At 45.1% G+C, this 22,440-nt stretch overlaps 1 protein-coding gene across 2 annotated transcripts in view; it reads right to left on the bottom strand.

Annotated features, from left to right (window-relative positions):
- Positions 1–22,440, bottom strand: part of STRC (stereocilin) — a 146,630-nt gene that overhangs the window by 120,926 nt on the left and 3,264 nt on the right. For both annotated transcript variants that reach the window (XM_063925879.1, XM_063925880.1), the window contains exon 3: positions 3,366–3,502. The gene's annotated coding sequence lies outside the window, so the exon portion shown is untranslated. The remainder of the gene's footprint in view (positions 1–3,365; positions 3,503–22,440) is intronic.

Below are 22,440 nucleotides of genomic sequence, written 5' to 3'. Positions count from 1 at the left end.
CATGGGGGTCCCATTTTTCAAGATTTGCTAAATGTAATAAAATAGTAGATATAATCTATTCCATGTAACACATCCATGAGCAGTCTCAATGGTGGGAAAAGAGTGAGAATAGCCTTAAAAGGAAACAAAAAAAGGTATCCGGACTCCAGGTCAACAACAAAAAGGTCGACACACCTTAGGTCGACGCCAATTGGTCGACGCACCTTAGGTCGACATGGACAAAAGGTCGACATGGACAAAAGGTTGACAGGAACAAGGTCGACATGGGAAAAGGTCGACATGAGTTTTTCACAATTTTTTTCTTTTTTGGAACCTTTTCATACTTAACGATCCACATGGACTACGATTGGAGCGGTAATCTGTGCCGAGCGAAGCGGAGCGAAGGCACCATGCCCGAAGCATGGCGAGCGAAGCGAGCCATGCGAGGGGACGCGGTGCACTAATTGGGGTTCCCGGTCACTCTATGAAGAAAACTACACGTCAAAAAAACATAAAAAACTCATGTCGACCTCTTTCCATGTCGACCTTGTTCCTGTCGACCTTTTGTCCATGTCGTCCTTTTGTCCATGTCGACCTAAGGTGTGTCGACCTAAGGTGTGTCAACCTTTGTGTTGTCGACCTGGAGTCCCAGACCCACAAAAAAAGAAACCGTAAAAGACACCAAACAGGAAACCTCATGTAGGTCAGCTGGCGGCCCAGGCGCCCGTTTTGAGGTGGGGGCATTGAGAACCGTGCCTCTGCCTTGTCTCTGAGCCGTCCCTCAGCTGTCGTGACTTATGCCACTTTTAGACAGAAAAAAATCACAAAATCCCAGGTTTTTCCACCCAGGTTAGACCCGGGTCAAAGCTCCAAACCCCCTTTCACACAGCACTTTAGACCTGGTTTATTCCTGGGTTGACCGCTTTCACACTGAACTGGACTGTTTTATGGCACCAAGAGATGAGGTCATGAAAAGAGGGCGGTGACTACTCACTGCATTGGATTAACCATGGCTGACCAGTTACTGCTGAGTTTGTGTACGCTGTGGCATCCTTCACTGTGCCAGTGATCTGCCTGCGTATCTCCTCCTCCCCACTGACTGACAGTAGCTCACTGATCTCCTCCTCCTTCCAATATGCCATATTGTCTCTCATTATTTGTGCAGCATAATTGTAACATCAGATGCCAGCACCAGTGCCCCGCTCGCTCAGCCAATCAGGGAGACCCGGCCTGCTCAGCCAATCAGCCAGTGCCCTGCCCACTCAGCCAATAAGCAATGTTTACCGCGACCAGTGTTGAAAAACCCAGGTCAGACCCTTTTGCACAGCAGGCAACCCGTGTCGGACCCGGGAAAAACCCTGGTAATTACCAGAGTCGAAGTCCGGGAAATTACCAGGTTGTTTTCTCTATCTGGAATGGGGTATCACATGGATGATTCCTGGCAGGTGCTGCTGCTCGCTGCTCTCTGAAGACTGAGGGGCTGGCTCAGGGGCTGGACTATAATGCTCCTCTTCGCCCCCACACTGTTAGAGCCCGGCCAGCTACCCCATATTAGTCATCCCTCCAGATCCTGCTTTCCTCCTAGACAGGCAAAGAGGGGAGGCCGACACTAGTCCACAGTCCTCCCCGGGTATGCCTCTGACTCTACTTCTCCCAGCTGCCATGATTTGCCTGCCCAGCACACACTGAGCTGGCTAGCAGTTCATACGGCACCTGTCACACAGGGCTTCCCGCCTCACACTGTTTCCTAAATACTCTCCAATGGTCAGTATATAAGCATCCCTTATATTTAAAATGTTGGGCGAGTACCTGGATATTTCCTGCCTGAGTGCGTGGGGTCCCAGCTGATCTCCACTGGGTCCTAACAGCTTTCCTCACAGCTGCAGCAGGGTGGGGGGAGCAAGTGGTGTAGTGTAGCATATAGGGTATGTAGTGTAGTGGTGTAGTGTAGTGTATAAGGGCATGTAGTATAGTAGTGCATTGTATAGGGCAGACTGTGGCTCTCCAGCTGCTGTGGAGCTACACATCCCAGCAAGCCCTACCACAGGTTTGCTGTTAGGATGTTCTAAAACTGTGGCAGGGCATGCTGGGATGTGTAGTTCTACAGCAGCTGGAGAGCCGCAGGTTGCCTATCCCTGGTATAGGGGCATGTAGTAAAGTGGTAGTAGTGCAGTGTGTCGGGGATGTAGTGTAATGTGGCACTGCATATAGAGGGTACAGTATGTAGTGAAGTAATGTAGTGCATTGTACAGGGGGATGTAGTGTTGTAATGCAGTGCAGCGTATAGGGGTATGTAGTTTAACAATGTAGTGCAGTGATGTAGTGCAACATATAGGGACACACGGGGGGCATTTAGGAGAACACGCTGCTGGGGGCCATGTGACAGAAGTGTGTGTGTGGGGGGGCATCAAATTGCTGCCTTTCCCCAAATAACAAAAACCCTAGTTTCTGCCCACCCCCTCCTCTAGGGATCAGGTTCCAGACTGTGCACTTTCATTATATTTTCTACAGTGCGCTGCTTAGCCAAACTTCCGTGGTGGCTGGCAATACCTCTTCTAGATGGCTGACCACAACCCTAAACATGGGCCCCTACCACTGCATTTCTCCGGTGTGAAACTGAATAGTACTGTTAAAAAATATATATAAGCCACCGCGCTTCATTATGCTATGGAATATGCAGATTCATTTCAGAGTGGAAGATGAAAATAATGGTCTTCCATGGCAACAATATCTCATGATGATGCAAAGCTTCAAATTCTTTTACATGCAATAAATATAGAGCATTCAAGAATGTAGAAACTTTGTATCAAGACATAAAGGATTTTCTCTGTGTGGGAGAGAGATATTTTCAAGGATCCAAACATTAATACATACCGTAACACAGTGAAGCATAGCGGCTGAACATACAGTACATCTAAGTCAATGCTTGTGAATGTACATTTGTTTATACAGTATAGTAACAGTATTGTGTTGGTTAATATGTCATAACATTTTTATAATATATGTAAAAATAAAATATTAAAAGGCCCCATCATTGTTGGTATTTCTGCCGTTAATTGTTTTTACTTCTGTTTGTTACTGTTGTTACTCTGGTTAGCCAGACGTAGAGCTTTAATGATGTGTAAGGTGTCATCAGATTGTTGATGTGATAGGGTCTCCCACAATGCCCTTCTCCCTCGTTTGTATGGTGTTACCTATCCATAGTTATTCTGTAAAAGAAAGAAAAAATCTACAAACTATTCCAAAAATGAAAACAGCAACAAATGCTAAATCAAAGAATTTCAGGCATAGTGCTAAATACAAATTCCAAAAATGGCACTGTGCATTACAGGAGTCTGGGAATGGTAAGAGAACAGTGATCCCTGGAATTCCAAGTTTCAGCTCACCACAAATAATGCCTCTATTTAATGTTAAACTGGATCATTTCAGTCTTTCATCTGACACCATAGCCTTGTCCCAGCATGTAACTGGAGACTTTGCACTCTCGGCCTTCTGCCATGACCAGCCGCGTCCAGGCTCATTCCTACAATACAAAAGGACCGTCTGCATTATTGATGGACCAGGATGCAGGTTCTGCTCAGTGGCTAGGCTCCATTTGCTTTTATGAATAAAAGAGCCCCATGTGAAACCTATTGGCCTTATTTTTCATTTGTTTATTTTTAAGTTGTGCTGGCTGGTCTATGAGATGTGTCACCATGGAGATTGAGTGATGATTTTACTCACAGAACTGTTATAAGGTAGCTCTACTACAAATACATGTTTTAGTGTGTGAGTTTTACATTATAAAATACATTGATGGAATTGTTTCAATTATTAAAATAAAATAAAAATAAAAAAAACATGTTTGCTCCCTGCTGTTTTGATATTCAGAAACCTTAAGAAGGAACAAGTGTTTTTCTGCAAACCTTTTAGTAAAATGCCCTCTTGTGGCAGAAAGTGAAAATTGCAGACACTCTCCAAGATTTAGCATGGTAGAGTTATTTTGGGGCTAATTCAGAGATGATCGCAGCAGCAAATTTGTTAGCAGTTGGGCAAAACCATGTGCACTGCAGGGGGGGGGGGGCAGATATAACGTGCAGAGAGAGTTAGATTTGGGTGGGGTGTGATCAAACTGAAATCTAAATTGCAGTGTAAAAATAAAGCAGCCAGTATTTACTCTGCAAATAAACAATATAACCTACCCAAATCTAACTCTCTCTCCGCATGTTATATCGGCCCCACCTGCAGTGCACATGGTTTTGCCCATCTGCTAACAAAGTTGCTGCTACGATCAGGTCTGAATTAGGCCCTTTGTCAGTTTATTGTTATTAGAGTGGTTTCACTTAGGTCACCAAGAAACTCTACACACTGGATGATTAGTGCAATTTGGACGATATTTGATATGAATGATGAGCGATATCATCCAAATTGGCTTGCATTGAAAAACGATGGAAAACCAAGGACCGCCGGGATGCGCATTGTTCATTGTCTGTGCCTCCACACTAAACGATAGGAACGATATATCGTTCATTTCTGAGCAATATCGTTCATATCGTTCTTAGATATCATCCAGTGTGCAGGGCCTATTAGAAGGCTAATATGTATATTTTTCTTTTGCAATTGACAGACACAGGGGGTTATTCAGAGATGAACGCAGATGGCTGCATATGCAGCAAGATCTGCGTTCATTTCCGCACATGCTGGGAGCCGCTCTACACAGGGCAAGGCTGCCCAGCATGTGTGAGGCCGCCCTATGATGTGTCCGCAATTAGATTGCAGAGGCATTAGATCTAAGGTTGACCCCTGGCAGAGCAGCCTGGCTGCGTTGTCAGGCAATAAGTGGCCATCTATTTTTTCAGAGCGGCTGTATGTGACATCACGCAGTTGCGCCGAAAACGCTCCTGACATGCTCCTGTCAATTCAGTATGACTCCCCCCCCAATGCCACAGTGATGCCCCTCCGATGGCCACCACTGTCAATCACACTGCGGCTGCATCCTTCCTGGATGCGGGCGCAATGTGTAAGGTCTCACACTGTGGTCAGTGCGCGTGAGCAGACCAGATGGACGCGGTCGCTGCGAGCTACCGCACAGCTGCGTCCATCTCTGAATTAGGCCCACGATCAGCTGATTTCATACTACAGTAAGAAAGAGGAGAATGATGAGTATGTCAAGGATAAGTGGGATACAACAAAGTTCTCACATTTAATTAATTTCCACCCAGTGGCGTAAGTTCGTCACAGTCGCCCGGAGGCAAGATAAATATTGGTGCCCCCTATTTCCTATATTAAGCTAAATATATGTATGTGTGCGCGTGTGTGTGTGTTTATATATATATATATATATATAATATATAATATGTGTGTGTGTGTGTGTGTGTGTGTGTGTGTGTGTGTGTGTGTGTGTGTGTGTGTGTGTGTGTGTGTGTGTGTGTGTGTGTGTGTGTGTGTGTGGAGTGTTCTGAAAAAAAATTATATCCTGTATTTATACATTTAATTGTCTTTTATTTAAATCACACATTTCTTAGCAGTCATACCCAGGATTAGAACCCATGAGCTGTTACACTAACAGCAGACACTTTACTGATGGAGTTATTTGCTCCTGTAGGGGAAGCATGAGAATTCTAACTATATGAAGTTACGTGTAAGTGTCAGAGAAGTATCTTCATATAGTTAAAATTCTCATATTTCCTATACAGGAGCAAACCGCTTCATCAGTAAGGTGTCTGCTTCCAGTGTAATAGGTAGTGGTTTCTAATCCTGGGTGTGACACTTGTAAAATGTGTATATTCAGTACAATAAAGAGGGTGTGATTTGTAAGGTGCAGGGACCAGTGAGGAAGTCGGCCACTGAAAAGACAGCGACAGCTATCATTTAACTTAATTCAGTAGTGTCACAGGATGGGCGGAGAGGTGCCCCCTTCAGAGCAGGAGCCCGGCGGCAGATGACTCCGTTGCCTCCCAGAGTTCTGCCTCTGTTTTCACCTACTCTGAAGAAAATAGGGTGATCCAATAAAAGTTTAAATATATGAAAATTAGAGATGAGCGCCTGAAATTTTTCGGGTTTTGTGTTTTGGTTTTGGGTTCGGTTCCGCGGCCGTGTTTTGGGTTCGAACGCGTTTTGGCAAAACCTCACCGAATTATTTTTGTCGGATTCGGGTGTGTTTTGGATTCGGGTGTTTTTTTCAAAAAACCCTAAAAAACAGCTTAAATCATAGAATTTGGGGGTAATTTTGATCCCAAAGTATTATTAACCTCAAAAAACATAATTTACACTCATTTTCAGCCTATTCTGAACACATCACACCTCACAATATTATTTTTAGTCCTAAAATTTGCACCGAGGTCGCTGTGTGAGTAAGATAAGCGACCCTAGTGGCCGACACAAACACCGGGCCCATCTAGGAGTGGCACTGCAGTGTCACGCAGGATGTCCCTTCCAAAAAACCCTCCCCAAACAGCACATGACGCAAAGAAAAAAAGAGGCGCAATGAGGTAGCTGACTGTGTGAGAAAGATAAGCGACCCTAGTGGCCGACACAAACACCGGGCCCATCTAGGAGTGGCACTGCAGTGTCACGCAGGATGTCCCTTCCAAAAAACCCTCCCCAAACAGCACATGACGCAAAGAAAAAAAGAGGCGCAATGAGGTAGCTGTGTGAGAAAGATAAGCGACCCTAGTGGCCGACACAAACACCGGGCCCATCTAGGAGTGGCACTGCAGTGTCACGCAGGATGTCCCTTCCAAAAAACCCTCCCCAAACAGCACATGACGCAAAGAAAAAAAGAGGCGCAATGAGGTAGCTGTGTGAGTAAGATTAGCGACCCTAGTGGCCGACACAAACACCGGGCCCATCTAGGAGTGGCACTGCAGTGTCACGCAGGATGGCCCTTCCAAAAAACCCTCCCCAAACAGCACATGACGCAAAGAAAAAAAGAGGCGCAATGAGGTAGCTGACTGTGTGAGTAAGATTAGCGACCCTAGTGGCCGACACAAACACCGGGCACATCTAGGAGTGGCACTGCAGTGTCACGCAGGATGTCCCTTCCAAAAAACCCTCCCCAAACAGCACATGACGCAAAGAAAAAAAGAGGCGCAATGAGGTAGCTGTGTGAGTAAGATTAGCGACCCTAGTGGCCGACACAAACACCGGGCCCATCTAGGAGTGGCACTGCAGTGTCACGCAGGATGTCCCTTCCAAAAAACCCTCCCCAATCAGCACATGATGCAAAGAAAAAGAAAAGAAAAAAGAGGTGCAAGATGGAATTATCCTTGGGCCCTCCCACCCACCCTTATGTTGTATAAACAAAACAGGACATGCACACTTTAACCAACCCATCATTTCAGTGACAGGGTCTGCCACACGACTGTGACTGATATGACGGGTTGGTTTGGACCCCCCCCAAAAAAGAAGCAATTAATCTCTCCTTGCACAAACTGGCTCTACAGAGGCAAGATGTCCACCTCATCTTCACCCTCCGATATATCACCGTGTACATCCCCCTCCTCACAGATTATCAATTCGTCCCCACTGGAATCCACCATCTCAGCTCCCTGTGTACTTTGTGGAGGCAATTGCTGCTGGTCAATGTCTCCGCGGAGGAATTGATTATAATTCATTTTAATGAACATCATCTTCTCCACATTTTCTGGATGTAACCTCGTACGCCGATTGCTGACAAGGTGAGCGGCGGCACTAAACACTCTTTCGGAGTACACACTTGTGGGAGGGCAACTTAGGTAGAATAAAGCCAGTTTGTGCAAGGGCCTCCAAATTGCCTCTTTTTCCTGCCAGTATAAGTACGGACTGTGTGACGTGCCTACTTGGATGCGGTCACTCATATAATCCTCCACCATTCTATCAATGTTGAGAGAATCATATGCAGTGACAGTAGACGACATGTCCGTAATCGTTGTCAGGTCCTTCAGTCCGGACCAGATGTCAGCATCAGCAGTCGCTCCAGACTGCCCTGCATCACCGCCAGCGGGTGGGCTCGGAATTCTGAGCCTTTTCCTCGCACCCCCAGTTGCGGGAGAATGTGAAGGAGGAGATGTTGACAGGTCGCGTTCCGCTTGACTTGACAATTTTGTCACCAGCAGGTCTTTCAACCCCAGCAGACCTGTGTCTGCCGGAAAGAGAGATCCAAGGTAGGCTTTAAATCTAGGATCGAGCACGGTGGCCAAAATGTAGTGCTCTGATTTCAACAGATTGACCACCCGTGAATCCTTGTTAAGCGAATTAAGGGCTGCATCCACAAGTCCCACATGCCTAGCGGAATCGCTCCGTGTTAGCTCCTTCTTCAATGCCTCCAGCTTCTTCTGCAAAAGCCTGATGAGGGGAATGACCTGACTCAGGCTGGCAGTGTCTGAACTGACTTCACGTGTGGCAAGTTCAAAGGGCATCAGAACCTTGCACAACGTTGAAATCATTCTCCACTGCACTTGAGACAGGTGCATTCCATCTCCTATATCGTGCTCAATTGTATAGGCTTGAATGGCCTTTTGCTGCTCCTCCAACCTCTGAAGCATATAGAGGGTTGAATTCCACCTCGTTACCACTTCTTGCTTCAGATGATGGCAGGGCAGGTTCAGTAGTTTTTGGTGGTGCTCCAGTCTTCTGTACGTGGTGCCTGTACGCCGAAAGTGTCCCGCAATTTTTCTGGCCACCGACAGCATCTCTTGCACGCCCCTGTCGTTTTTTAAAAAATTCTGCACCACCAAATTCAAGGTATGTGCAAAACATGGGACGTGCTGGAATTTGCCCATATTTAATGCACACACAATATTGCTGGCGTTGTCCGATGCCACAAATCCACAGGAGAGTCCAATTGGGGTAAGCCATTCCGCGATGATCTTCCTCAGTTGCCGTAAGAGGTTTTCAGCTGTGTGCGTATTCTGGAAAGCGGTGATACAAAGCGTAGCCTGCCTAGGAAAGAGTTGGCGTTTGCGAGATGCTGCTACTGGTGCCGCCGCTGCTGTTCTTGCGGCGGGAGTCCATACATCTACCCAGTGGGCTGTCACAGTCATATAGTCCTGACCCTGCCCTGCTCCACTTGTCCACATGTCCGTGGTTAAGTGGACATTGGGTACAACTGCATTTTTTAGGACACTGGTGAGTCTTTTTCTGACGTCCGTGTACATTCTCGGTATCGCCTGCCTAGAGAAGTGGAACCTAGATGGTATTTGGTAACGGGGGCACACTGCCTCAATAAATTGTCTAGTTCCCTGTGAACTAACGGCGGATACCGGACGCACGTCTAACACCAACATAGTTGTCAAGGACTCAGTTATCCGCTTTGCAGTAGGATGACTGCTGTGATATTTCATCTTCCTCGCAAAGGACTGTTGAACAGTCAATTGCTTACTGGAAGTAGTACAAGTGGGCTTAAGACTTCCCCTCTGGGATGACCATCGACTCCCAGCGGCAACAACAGCAGCGCCAGCAGCAGTAGGCGTTACACGCAAGGATGCATCGGAGGAATCCCAGGCAGGAGAGGACTCGTCAGACTTGCCAGTGACATGGCCTGCAGGACTATTGGCATTCCTGGGGAAGGAGGAAATTGACACTGAGGGAGTTGGTGGGGTGGTTTGCGTGAGCTTGGTTACAAGAGGAAGGGATTTACTGGTCAGTGGACTGCTTCCGCTGTCACCCAAAGTTTTTGAACTTGTCACTGACTTATTATGAATGCGCTGCAGGTGACGTATAAGGGAGGATGTTCCGAGGTGGTTAACGTCCTTACCCCTACTTATTACAGCTTGACAAAGGGAACACACGGCTTGACACCTGTTGTCCGCATTTCTGGTGAAATACCTCCACACCGAAGAGCTGATTTTTTTGGTATTTTCACCTGGCATGTCAACGGCCATATTCCTCCCACGGACAACAGGTGTCTCCCCGGGTGCCTGACTTAAACAAACCACCTCACCATCAGAATCCTCCTGGTCAATTTCCTCCCCAGCGCCAGCAACACCCATATCCTCCTCATCCTGGTGTACTTCAACACTGACATCTTCAATCTGACTATCAGGAACTGGACTGCGGGTGCTCCTTCCAGCACTTGCAGGGGGCATGCAAATAGTGGAAGGCGCATGCTCTTCACGTCCAGTGTTGGGAAGGTCAGGCATCGCAAACGACACAATTGGACTCTCCTTGTGGATTTGGGATTTCAAAGAACGCACAGTTCTTTGCGGTGCTTTTGCCAGCTTGAGTCTTTTCAGTTTTCTAGCGAGAGGCTGAGTGCTTCCATCCTCATGTGAAGCTGAACCACTAGCCATGAACATAGGCCAGGGCCTCAGCCGTTCCTTGCCACTCCGTGTGGTAAATGGCATATTGGCAAGTTTACGCTTCTCCTCCGACAATTTTATTTTAGGTTTTGGAGTCCTTTTTTTTCTGATATTTGGTGTTTTGGATTTGACATGCTCTGTACTATGACATTGGGCATCGGCCTTGGCAGACGACGTTGCTGGCATTTCATCGTCTCGGCCATGACTAGTGGCAGCAGCTTCAGCACGAGGTGGAAGTGGATCTTGATCTTTCCCTAATTTTGGAACCTCAACTTTTTTGTTCTCCATATTTTATAGGCAGAACTAAAAGGCACCTCAGGTAAACAATGGAGATGGATGGATTGGATACTAGTATACAATTATGGACGGACTGCCACGGTTAGGTGGTATAAAAAAACCACGGTTAGGTGGTATATATTATAATAATAATACAATTATGGATGGACGGACTGCCTGCCGACTGCCGACACAGAGGTAGCCACAGCCGTGAACTACCGCACTGTACACTGGTTGATAAAGAGATAGTAGTATACTCGTAACAACTAGTATGACACTATGACGACGGTATAAAGAATGAAAAAAAAACCACGGTTAGGTGGTATATATTATAATAATAATACAATTATGGATGGACGGACTGCCTGCCGACTGCCGACACAGAGGTAGCCACAGCCGTGAACTACCGCACTGTACACTGGTTGATAAAGAGATAGTAGTATACTCGTAACAACTAGTATGACACTATGACGACGGTATAAAGAATGAAAAAAAAACCACGGTTAGGTGGTATATATTATAATAATAATACAATTATGGATGGACGGACTGCCTGCCGACTGCCGACACAGAGGTAGCCACAGCCGTGAACTACCGCACTGTACACTGGTTGATAAAGAGATAGTAGTATACTCGTAACAACTAGTATGACACTATGACGACGGTATAAAGAATGAAAAAAAAACCACGGTTAGGTGGTATATATTATAATAATAATACAATTATGGATGGACGGACTGCCTGCCGACTGCCGACACAGAGGTAGCCACAGCCGTGAACTACCGCACTGTACACTGGTTGATAAAGAGATAGTAGTATACTCGTAACAACTAGTATGACACTATGACGACGGTATAAAGAAAGAAAAAAAAATACCACAGTTAGGTGGTATATATTATAATAATAATACAATTATGGATGGACGGACTGCCTGCCGACTGCCGACACAGAGGTAGCCACAGCCGTGAACTACCGCACTGTACACTGGTTGATAAAGAGATAGTAGTATACTCGTAACAACTAGTATGACACTATGACGACGGTATAAAGAATGAAAAAAAAACCACGGTTAGGTGGTATATATTATAATAATAATACAATTATGGATGGACGGACTGCCTGCCGACTGCCGACACAGAGGTAGCCACAGCCGTGAACTACCGCACTGTACACTGGTTGATAAAGAGATAGTAGTATACTCGTAACAACTAGTATGACACTATGACGACGGTATAAAGAATGAAAAAAAAACCACGGTTAGGTGGTATATATTATAATAATAATACAATTATGGATGGACGGACTGCCTGCCGACTGCCGACACAGAGGTAGCCACAGCCGTGAACTACCGCACTGTACACTGGTTGATAAAGAGATAGTAGTATACTCGTAACAACTAGTATGACACTATGACGACGGTATAAAGAATGAAAAAAAAACCACGGTTAGGTGGTATATATTATAATAATAATACAATTATGGATGGACGGACTGCCTGCCGACTGCCGACACAGAGGTAGCCACAGCCGTGAACTACCGCACTGTACACTGGTTGATAAAGAGATAGTAGTATACTCGTAACAACTAGTATGACACTATGACGACGGTATAAAGAATGAAAAAAAAAACCACGGTTAGGTGGTATATATTATAATAATAATACAATTATGGATGGACGGACTGCCTGCCGACTGCCGACACAGAGGTAGCCACAGCCGTGAACTACCGCACTGTACACTGGTTGATAAAGAGATAGTAGTATACTCGTAACAACTAGTATGACACTATGACGGTATAAAGAATGAAAAAAAAACCACGGTTAGGTGGTATATATTATAATAATAATACAATTATGGATGGACGGACTGCCTGCCGACTGCCGACACAGAGGTAGCCACAGCCGTGAACTACCGCACTGTACACTGGTTGATAAAGAGATAGTAGTATACTCGTAACAACTAGTATGACACTATGACGACGGTATAAAGAAAGAAAAAAAAATACCACGGTTAGGTGGTATATATTGTAATACAATTATGGATGGACGGACTGCCTGCCGAGTTCCGACTGCCGACACAGAGGTAGCCACAGCCGTGAACTACCGCACTGTACTGTGTCTGCTGCTAATATAGACTGGTTGATAAAGAGATAGTATACAATACATACAACAATATACTACTATACTGGTGGTCAGGCACTGGTCACCACTAGTCACACTGGCAGTGGCACTCCTGCAGCAAAAGTGTGCACTGTTTAATTTTAAATTAATATAATATTATGTACTCCTGGGGGCTCCTGCTATAACAACCTGCAGTGCTCCCCAGTCTCCCCCACAATTATTATAAGCTTTGCCTTTTATACATTGATGTGCAGCACACTGGGCTGAGCTGAGTGCACACAGACTGAGTCACACTGTGTGACTGGCTGCTGCTGTGTATCGTTTTTTTTCAGGCAGAGAACGGATATAGCAGAGAACGGATATATTATATTAAAATAAATAAAAGTTAACTAACAACAACTGCACTGGTCACTGTGGTAAACTCTGTCTGACTCTGCACAATCTCTCTCTCTCTTCTAATCTAATTTCTAATGGAGAGGACGCCAGCCACGTCCTCTCCCTATCAATCTCAATGCACGTGTGAAAATGGCGGCGACGCGCGGCTCCTTATATAGAATCCGAGTCTCGCGAGAATCCGACAGCGTCATGATGACGTTCGGGCGCGCTCGGGTTAACCGAGCAAGGCGGGAGGATCCGAGTCTGCTCGGACCCGTGAAAAAAACATGAAGTTCGTGCGGGTTCGGTTTCAGAGAAACCGAACCCGCTCATCTCTAATGAAAATATATTTTAATAAGAGCTATCTATCTGTCTATCTATCTATCTATCTATCTATCTATCTATCTATCTATCTATCTATCTATCTATCTATCAGTGGACACAGATACATGTTTGTAGCTATACTTATTAGGGTACTGGAGGCTCAGCTGTAGGCTGGCATAGTCACTGTTATATTCAAAGGGGTATATTTACTAAGGTGCGGATTTATAGAAGTGGAGATATAGCCCATAGCAACCAATCAGATTCCAGCTATTATCTTTTAGAAGGTGCTAGATAAATGATAAGTAGAATCTGAGTGGTTGCTATGGGCAACATCTCCACTTCTATAAACCCGCACCTTAGTAAATATACCCCAAAGTGTTAGATTATATTTGTGATTAAAATTTGATAACTAAAATGGACATACATTGGCATTAAACTGGACGAGAACTGAAGGAGAAACATTTAACAGCTAATACAACTACAGATGAACTGCTTTGAAACTTCAATTTATGTTCATAGCTATCACCGTGCAATCCTCATTCTGTGATCAATATGCAACCAATTTGTGTTTAGAAACAATTGTAATATGATGATTTGCTTGCAATTGTAAATACCTGTGTTTGCATAGTAAAACACAGTGTAATTTATCACCTTTGATCAGCTAAACATTTGCCTCACTGGTAGCCTGTGTTCATTTGCCATAGTATTTATTTAGATGCAGTCCTAGGGTAAGCTGCGCATTTATATACACAAAGTCTTCCTATAAGTAAGTGTTTCAAAATTAACAGTTAAAAAAGTTGAACAAACATTGAGCAACATCAGACAACAGGTATTTGACCTTTATCATTTGTAACTTCATGCTCTACCTCTAAATAACTTTAGTTTTATTTCAAACACACCATGTAGCACAAATTGCTTGTTTTTCATGTAACTCATTGGTATTTTCTCCAAGGCTATTATATCCTTCACTGTCCCTGCAACTCACCCCTACATTGCAGCCTCAATTATCCACTACCCTCTCATGAGTTTTTTTACTTATCTTTATACAGTGGCTGCAACATCCACAACAAGTCACCATAAAAACCATTGACAAACCTCCTACACTATATTTATCTCTCTTTCCTGCTTTTATTAGCTGGTGACATATCACCAAATCAGGGCCCCAACCACTTGCTCCACTCACATTCAGCTCATTTTCAACAATATATAAATCCAGTTAACCTCATAAACATCACGTCTCCCATCACCCTCCAAATCACTAAAATGTGCTTTATGGCATACATGCTCTGTTTGAAACAAATTAACATCCATTCATGACATCTTCATCTCTAGTAGCATCAATCTACTGGCTATAACAGAAACATGGCTCATACATTTAGACACAGCCTCCCTGCAGCTCTTTCACATGGTGGTCTCTACTTCACACTCATCTTCAGACCTGGTAACAGTAAAGGAGGTGGGGTTGGAATATTACTATTCCAATCTTTCACATATACAGTTCTACTACAGATTCTAGCACACATTTTATATAATTTGAAGTACATTCTGTCAGGATTTTCACTCCTTTCTCTGCGTGTTGCAGCTATCTATCACCCACATGGGCATCCCAGAGAATTTCTGAAAGATTTTTCTGCTTCCTCACTTCTTATCCTCTGACATCCCCACCATCATCATGGGTGATCTCAATATCCCTACTGTGAGTCCACAATCTGCCCATGCCTCCAAACTACTCACTTTAACCACCTCTCTCTGCCTCTCCCAGTGGACTGATTCCTCTATTCATCAGGAGGGACATTGCCTTGATCTTGTATTCAACAGACCATGCTTAGTTTCTAAATTCATTAACACTACTTTTCCTTGCTCAGATCACAATCTTATCACCTGCAAGCTCTCCTCCATTACTTCAAACTCAATGAAGTCTACCATGCCTCCTAAAACCTGCAGAATTTAACAATATTAATCTTCAACAACTATCCATCTCTCTGCCTCAAATGCTCTCACCAATTTCAGCTTGCGATCATGTGATCAGTACTCTGATCACATGATTATCTAAAATCATAAACAGCCTTTGTAATGTCACTCAGCTATGATCTAAAAGTCACTGCTTGAAATACTACTGTCACTGTATATGCTGATATGACATTTCATAGTGTAAAGTTAGTTTATTTTTTTACGTAAACTGTTTTTATTGCGACAATGATTATACAGGTTAAACAACAGAAGAATGACTGTAGAAGATCAAATCTTGCCAATCAAACAGCAATCAATCGCAATTAAGTCCTCTAACATACCTGAAAGCATTGCCTATTTTTGGTCTCAAACATTCACATCGAAATAACCATATGGTAAAACAGCGTAACATAAGAGGTTAATGTAAGAGAAAAAGAAAAAGAGGAGGGAAAAGAAGGAAGAGGTGGAGAGAGAGGGGGGGAGGGGGAGGGAAGGTAGCGAGTCGTATGTTTAAGATAGAGGTAATTGTCTAAAATATGTAAATGAGTCCTTAAATAAGAAAGGCAAGGCGCGTAATCGTCTAGGGGCCTGAGATGTGACGGGAGGGCATCGGGACCAATCCTTTAAGAATATAGTTTAGGCTGATATGTATGTCTTATATACGGATGATTCCTTAAACTCACACCAGGGGAACCAAGTGGCTGTGAAGTCTACTGATCTTCCCAATGAGAAGGAAATAAGATCCTCCATATCTAGGAAGTAATCAATCTTATTGAACCATTGTTTAATTGAAGGGGATGAGGATGATCTCCATAGGATTGGTATGACTGCTTTGGCTGCATTATTGAGATGGCGTAATAGTGAACCCTTATAAGAATATGAACCTCCAGGTGTGAGGTTGAGGAGCCAAAACTCCGGGTTACTGGGGACGGTACCTCCCAGTATCAATGCTGAGCATTTAACAACATCCCTCCAGAAGTGCGCCATGAGAGGACATTCCCACCATATATGCAGGAAGTTTCCAGGGGCTCTTCTACATCGCCAGCAGAGGCCTGAAAGGGTCGGAAACATCTTATTAAGTGCCACAGGAGTCCTGTACCACCTATAAATCAGTTTATAAAGAGTTTCCATTGTCGACAAACATAACGCACTTGCCTGGGTGTTGCGAAATACCAATTCCCAATTAGATTGTGAAGCTAGCGTTGGCATTACTTTCTCCCAGGCACTCATAAAAGTAGGGGGTTGAGGAAAGAGGTCTTCTATGATGATCACATAAATCTGGGAAACAGTGTGAGTGGGGGCTCGAGGGGAAACGCACATCTTTTCAAAAGCGGTGAGTTCTCTGGTCATATCGGGACGATGCCTGGAGGATGTTACAAAGTGGTGAACCTGAAGAAATTTCCAAAAATCAGATTTCGATATAGTCCAGAGGGATTGAATATCCGAAAACGAACGTATCCCACTCGAACCCACCAGCTGACCGACCCTGAAAAGCCCACTCTCCGCCCACAAGGCGAAGGCCGATCCCTGGAGACCCGGAATAAACTCCGAGTTAGAGATAAAAGAAGTTAATGGTGACCATTTGGAAGATATATGACCTCTCAATCTAAGCACGCTCCACACTTTAAGTGTGGGAGATACTGTGGGATGGGACACCTTTGGGAAGGTTGGAAGCCATGGCGTGATTTCTATATAGTGTGGGAGGCAACCTTCCTCTAGGAGCACCCATTGTCTACAGTCTTTTGCTCGTGTCCATTCCAGGACTCTATTCAAGTGTATTGCATGATAATAACTGGGAATGTGTGGAAGTTGTTGTCCCCCCTGGTGTTTTCTCCGGAATAATATATCGTGCTTAAATCGAGGTGTATTGCTACCCCAAACAAAAGCTCGGATAAGATTTTGGATGTCCCTAAACCACTGGGGGGGGATATATATGGGGAGGGTTTGGAGAAAAAACAATATCCTAGGCAAGGCATTCATTTTAACTACGTTAATTCTACCAAACCAGGATAGTCGTAATTTCCTCCATTTTTGAAAATCTATGCGGAGCTTTTTCAATAAGGGATCAAAATTTAGGGAGAAACATTTAGATAGGTCATTGGATAATATAACCCCCAAGTATTTCAACTTATGGTCATGCCAAGTGAAGGGGAACGAGCACTTCAAGCTCGTTATCACAGTAGGGGAGGCAGTCAAATTTAGGGCTATAGATTTGGAGTAATTAATCTTGAAATTAGAAAGGGCTCCGAACCTATCAAACTCCAACATCAGATTAGGGAGCGAGATAACCGGATTCGAAATCAAAGCTAATAAATCATCCGCATAGAGGGCCAGTTTATATTCCCTCCCTCTTACCAGAAGACCAGAAATATTTTGGTTTGCACGTATACTTCTAGCTAAAGCTTCCATGCACAGGACAAAAAGTAATGGGGATAGTGGGCAGCCCTGTCTTGTGCCATTTGAGATGGTGAAGGAATCCGATAGGGAGCCATTAATTTTTATTCTAGCAGACGGGGTAGTGTATAGTGATAGGATTCTATGAAGACATGCGTTGCCCAGCCCCAGGTGTTTCAAAATGCCAATCAAAAAATCCCAGCCCACCCTATCAAATGCCTTTTCTGCATCCGTGGATAATAGGATCGAGGGGGACGCGGACTGGTTAGCGTAGTGTATCATGTTAAGTACCTTGGATGTGTTATCCCTGGCTTCGCGGCCCACAACAAAACCCGTCTGATCTCCATGAATCAATGTCGGCAACAAATGCTTAAGACGGTTGGCTACCAATTTAGCAAAAAGTTTTATATCAATATTCAGCAGCGAAATCGGTCGGTAACTGGTACAAAGACTGGGGTCTTTGCCCTCCTTGGGTAGGACTGTAATGTGTGCTTCGAGGGACTGAGAGGAGAAATGGGACGTGTCAGAGATAGTGTTGAAGGCTCTCACAAGGAGAGGCACTAGTCTTTCCCTGAAAGCCTTGTAATAGGCAATAGTAAATCCGTCTGGGCCTGGACTTTTACCATTGGGCGAGGAATCAATAGCTTTCATGACCTCCTCAGCAGAGAAGGGCACGTCCAGGTCATCTGCATCTGCCTTGGATAATGTCGGGAAATTTAAGGATCTCAAGTAAGAAGATATGGCTGCCTGATGGGATATCTTGTCTGTCCGCCCAGATGGCCCCGAAAGGTTATATAATGTGGAATAGTATTCCTGAAAGGCTTTAGCGATTTTAATAGTCTCATGTTGGGGTCGGCCCTTGTTATCCTTAATTAGGTGAATAAAGGTGAGTGCGCGTTGCTCACGGAGGGCCCTAGCTAACAATTTCCCCGGTTTATTGCCCCATTGATAATATCTGCTGCGGCACTTCCTGTAGGAAAATTTAACCCTGTCAGAGAGCAATTTATTCAAGTCGGCACGGGCGGCCTCAAGATCACAATAGTGTTGGGGAGTCTGGGATTTTTTATGAAGGAGTTCTAGAGATTTTATCCTGGATAGCAAGTCCTCTCGAAGTTTTTCCCTCTGTTTTTTACGTATTGAGCCTAGTTGGATACACACCCCCCTCAGAACACATTTGTGTGCCTCCCATACTGAGATTTTAGAGATATCCTCCATATCGTTGATGTCAATATAGGAGTCTAGGGCCGATTCCAGTTGCGAACGACATACTACGTCTTGCAACAGGGTATCATTAAAACGCCATAACCATTGATGTCTCGTATGTGTTGGGAGACGAATAGTAAGATTAACCGGGGCATGGTCTGACCAGACAATCTGCCCCATCGAGGATTCTGAAATCAAATGTAGGTGGCGATGACTTAGAAATAGATAGTCGATTCTGGAATATGTTTGATGGGGATGTGAGTAAAAAGAAAAATCTACCTCAGAGGGATGTGTCAGTCTCCATGAGTCAATCAGCTGGTGGTCGAGCAGGGCGCGTCGCACTCTCCTATACTCCTTCTCCGGGCGGAGGGCAATCTTCCTAGAGGTGTCATGAAGGGGATCAAGCGTCCAATTCAAATCTCCTCCCATCACCACCACTCCCTCAAGGAGAGGCTCAACAGTTTCCAACACCGAAGCCAAGAAAGAGGGCTGCTTAGAGTTGGGAGCGTATACATTTAAAAAGGAAAAACGTTGACCTTGAATATCACACTTAACCAGTAAGCCCCTCCCCTCTACTAGTCTGTGGGAGGAAACATTTAGGACAGGGAAGTGACGGGCCAAGAGAATAGCTACACCCAACGTCTTTCCAGAGGGATTGTTAGCCAAGAAAACATGGGGGTAATAGTGACATTTAAGTGATGGGACGCTGCCAATCCTAAAGTGTGTTTCCTGCAGCAGGGCAACATCCACTCTCTCGTCTCTAAGCCACTTAAGGAGTTTAGATCTTTTTTCAGGAATATTCAGGCCTTTTACATTAAGAGTAGTTACCCGTAGTGTGTCTGGACCCATTGTTATTGAAGTTGTATCACATTGACAATAAACCTTCCTACCATAGGGATACAGAGGGAATAGGTAAGGGTATTAGAAAAGTTTGTTAGTTTAGAAAGGAAACCGTGAAAAGTGGAGAAAAGAGAAGCAATGTGGAAAGATACATTGCAAGATACATTAATCCTAAACTTTATGAGTAACAACATGAAAACAAAAAATGCTGCAAATGGGGTGGGAGCGGTAGTCCGCCGACTCCCAACCCATGAGAAAAGGGGATGCAGCATGGTGGGGGTCTTACGGGGGGGCCAAGGGCGGCGACCGCCTTTGCATCACAAATGTATTCTTTAAAGAAAGAAAGGAAAAGCAAAAATACAAAAAGACAATAATAAGAATAATCACCTGGGGAAAATCACAAGCATCACTCAAAACACTAAACCGTGAGAGCTAAATTTTGCGAGAAACGTGATGAGAAACATATAAGTAGTAATCTGAACACGTTTCCATTGCAGCAACAATGATGAAAAGAAACCACCTAACTGAAGGAACTGTTAACATGGCAGGCCACATATTTTAGAAACATGTTATATCACGTGTCTAAAGAGCAGCAGATGTGTCAATAGATATATGAACTATCATCTTAATACAATTAAAATGTCCTGCTCATGGAGGCTTTGAAGAATGTGAACTTGTGGGCGGAGTCTCCCGTCCACGCTGGGATCGTACTTGTTGCCATGTGTCATCTGGAGGAGTCGTGATTGGTATAGTGGGCTGATGATGGTAAGAGTCCCATTCAGGTAACTGGATTGGTGGGACGCCCAGAGTTGCGAAAAAGGCCGGTAGATCAGGTGGCTTTGAGAGCATTGCTATCTTGCCATTGTGGGAGACCTGAAGAGAAAAGGGGAAACCCCATCTGTACTTTAGTTCAAGTTTCCGAAGGGAATCTGTAAGGGGTTTCAGGGTTCTGCGTTGTTGTAGTGTTGACCACGCCAGGTCTGGGAACAACTGAATCTTATCGCCTTGGAAATCTATGTTATCCAGTTGACGGGCCTTTCTCATTATCTCCTCTTTTTGAGTATAGTAATGGAGTCTACAAATCACATCTCTGGGTCTGTCCGATGGTATACCCCGAGGTCGGAGCGCCCGGTGTGCTCTGTCAATCATAATGTCCTCATCCGAATCCAAGTCGATAAGTCCTCCAAATATCTTTGTCAGTGCATTCGTCAGATCCGCCTGTTGGATATTTTCCGAGAGCCCCCTAACCCTAATATTATTCCGCCTCCCACGATTATCCATATGTTCGACTCTTGACTTAAGGAAGACTATATCTCTCCTCTGTTGGGAAATCACCTCCTGAAAACCAGTTAAAGAGGATAAGCTAACTGTTTCATGGCGTTCCAAAACATCGACACGGGTCGCTATCTGCGCCATATCCTGTTGCAGCGCGGTCACTTCCCGTTTGATGGTAGACAGTAACCGGGTCTCTAAAGCTGAGAAGTCCTGTTTCGTAGGGAGTGACTTAACATGTGCAAGTATCTCGCTAATATCAGTTGTCAAAGATGCGGACAATGGCGGTTGTGGGGTCGAAGGAGTCGCCATGACTTCCTCTTGTGTATCAATGATTGGAGAGTCAGGGACGGCGTGGATGGAGGTCGGGCTTGTTATGTTTGTAGTCAGAAACTGACGTAGATCTGAGGAACGGCGGGCCGTCGAATTTGGAGTCTCATCTGGCCTGGTCTTCGCCTTGTTTTTCTTCTTGCCTCTCACCATGAGATCGGGTTAGAAAGAGAGTTGGTATGATGCGTCACATTTACTTATCCCAGGTGACATAGAATTATTTGGGCCGTCGCCGTGCAGTAGCCCCTCCACATGGCGCTAAGGAAACATCAGGTCAGCAGTCACACCAGTGGAGCAACCATCTGTGGTTTTCACATATTTATGTGTGGGATTGCGACTTGTGAGTGCAGCGACTCCTCTGGGGGAGATATAGGTTATGTCAACAAGACAGCCGGCATTAGTCGTAAGCAGCTGTCTCAGAAATCGTGGGGAGGGGAACAGTACCAGGAGCTGGGTGTAATATTTTAGTCCCCTAAAAATGTTTAATATTCCGGAGCCCACTGGGGCCAGTAGTTATGTGTGGGTATTAGTGTGCAGGAGCTACTTTGTTGCACAACCTTACCGTGGTGTGCTTCCCGTAGCAGCAGCTCTGACGCGTCAGTCTCCTGGTCGGTGGCGCAGTTCAATATCACGTGCGCGATCTGCATCTGGTGGTCCACGGGCAGCGTGTGTCGTCGGGGTGGTTGCGGGCCTGAGCTCCAAGCCTGGAGCGAGGCCTTCCTCCCGCACGTCCGCCGGGCACCGCACAGTCCGTTTCCCCGCCGACGGCTTCAGCCGGCCGGGTCGTGAGCACTGCAGCAGTCTTTCAGTGTCCGCCTCAGGTCAGTTCCGGCGTCTGCTCCGTCTCTCAGAGGCAGTGGGGCGATCCGCGTCACAGCCACTCCAGTCCCGGAAGGCCTTCCGGGTTGAGGCAGAAATTGAGGCCCCGGTCTAGTAGGTGCCTGCAGGCCGCAATCCGCGGGAGCTCCAAAAGGTGCTCCCCGATTCCGCGGTTCTAGCAGGGATGTACCCAGTCGTTATGTAAGGGGCTTGGGATCTGTTTATCTGAGGGCAGGGGCAGATAAATACCCTGAAATGGGTATATAAGGTTTCCAGCAGCAGGAGCTCATATGAAGTATG

This window comes from Pseudophryne corroboree, chromosome 6, assembly GCF_028390025.1.
Source record: "Pseudophryne corroboree isolate aPseCor3 chromosome 6, aPseCor3.hap2, whole genome shotgun sequence".
NCBI lineage: Eukaryota > Metazoa > Chordata > Amphibia > Anura > Myobatrachidae > Pseudophryne > Pseudophryne corroboree.
The sequence above is the reverse complement of the archived record's forward strand: the minus strand, read 5'-3'. Positions and strand labels throughout refer to the sequence as shown.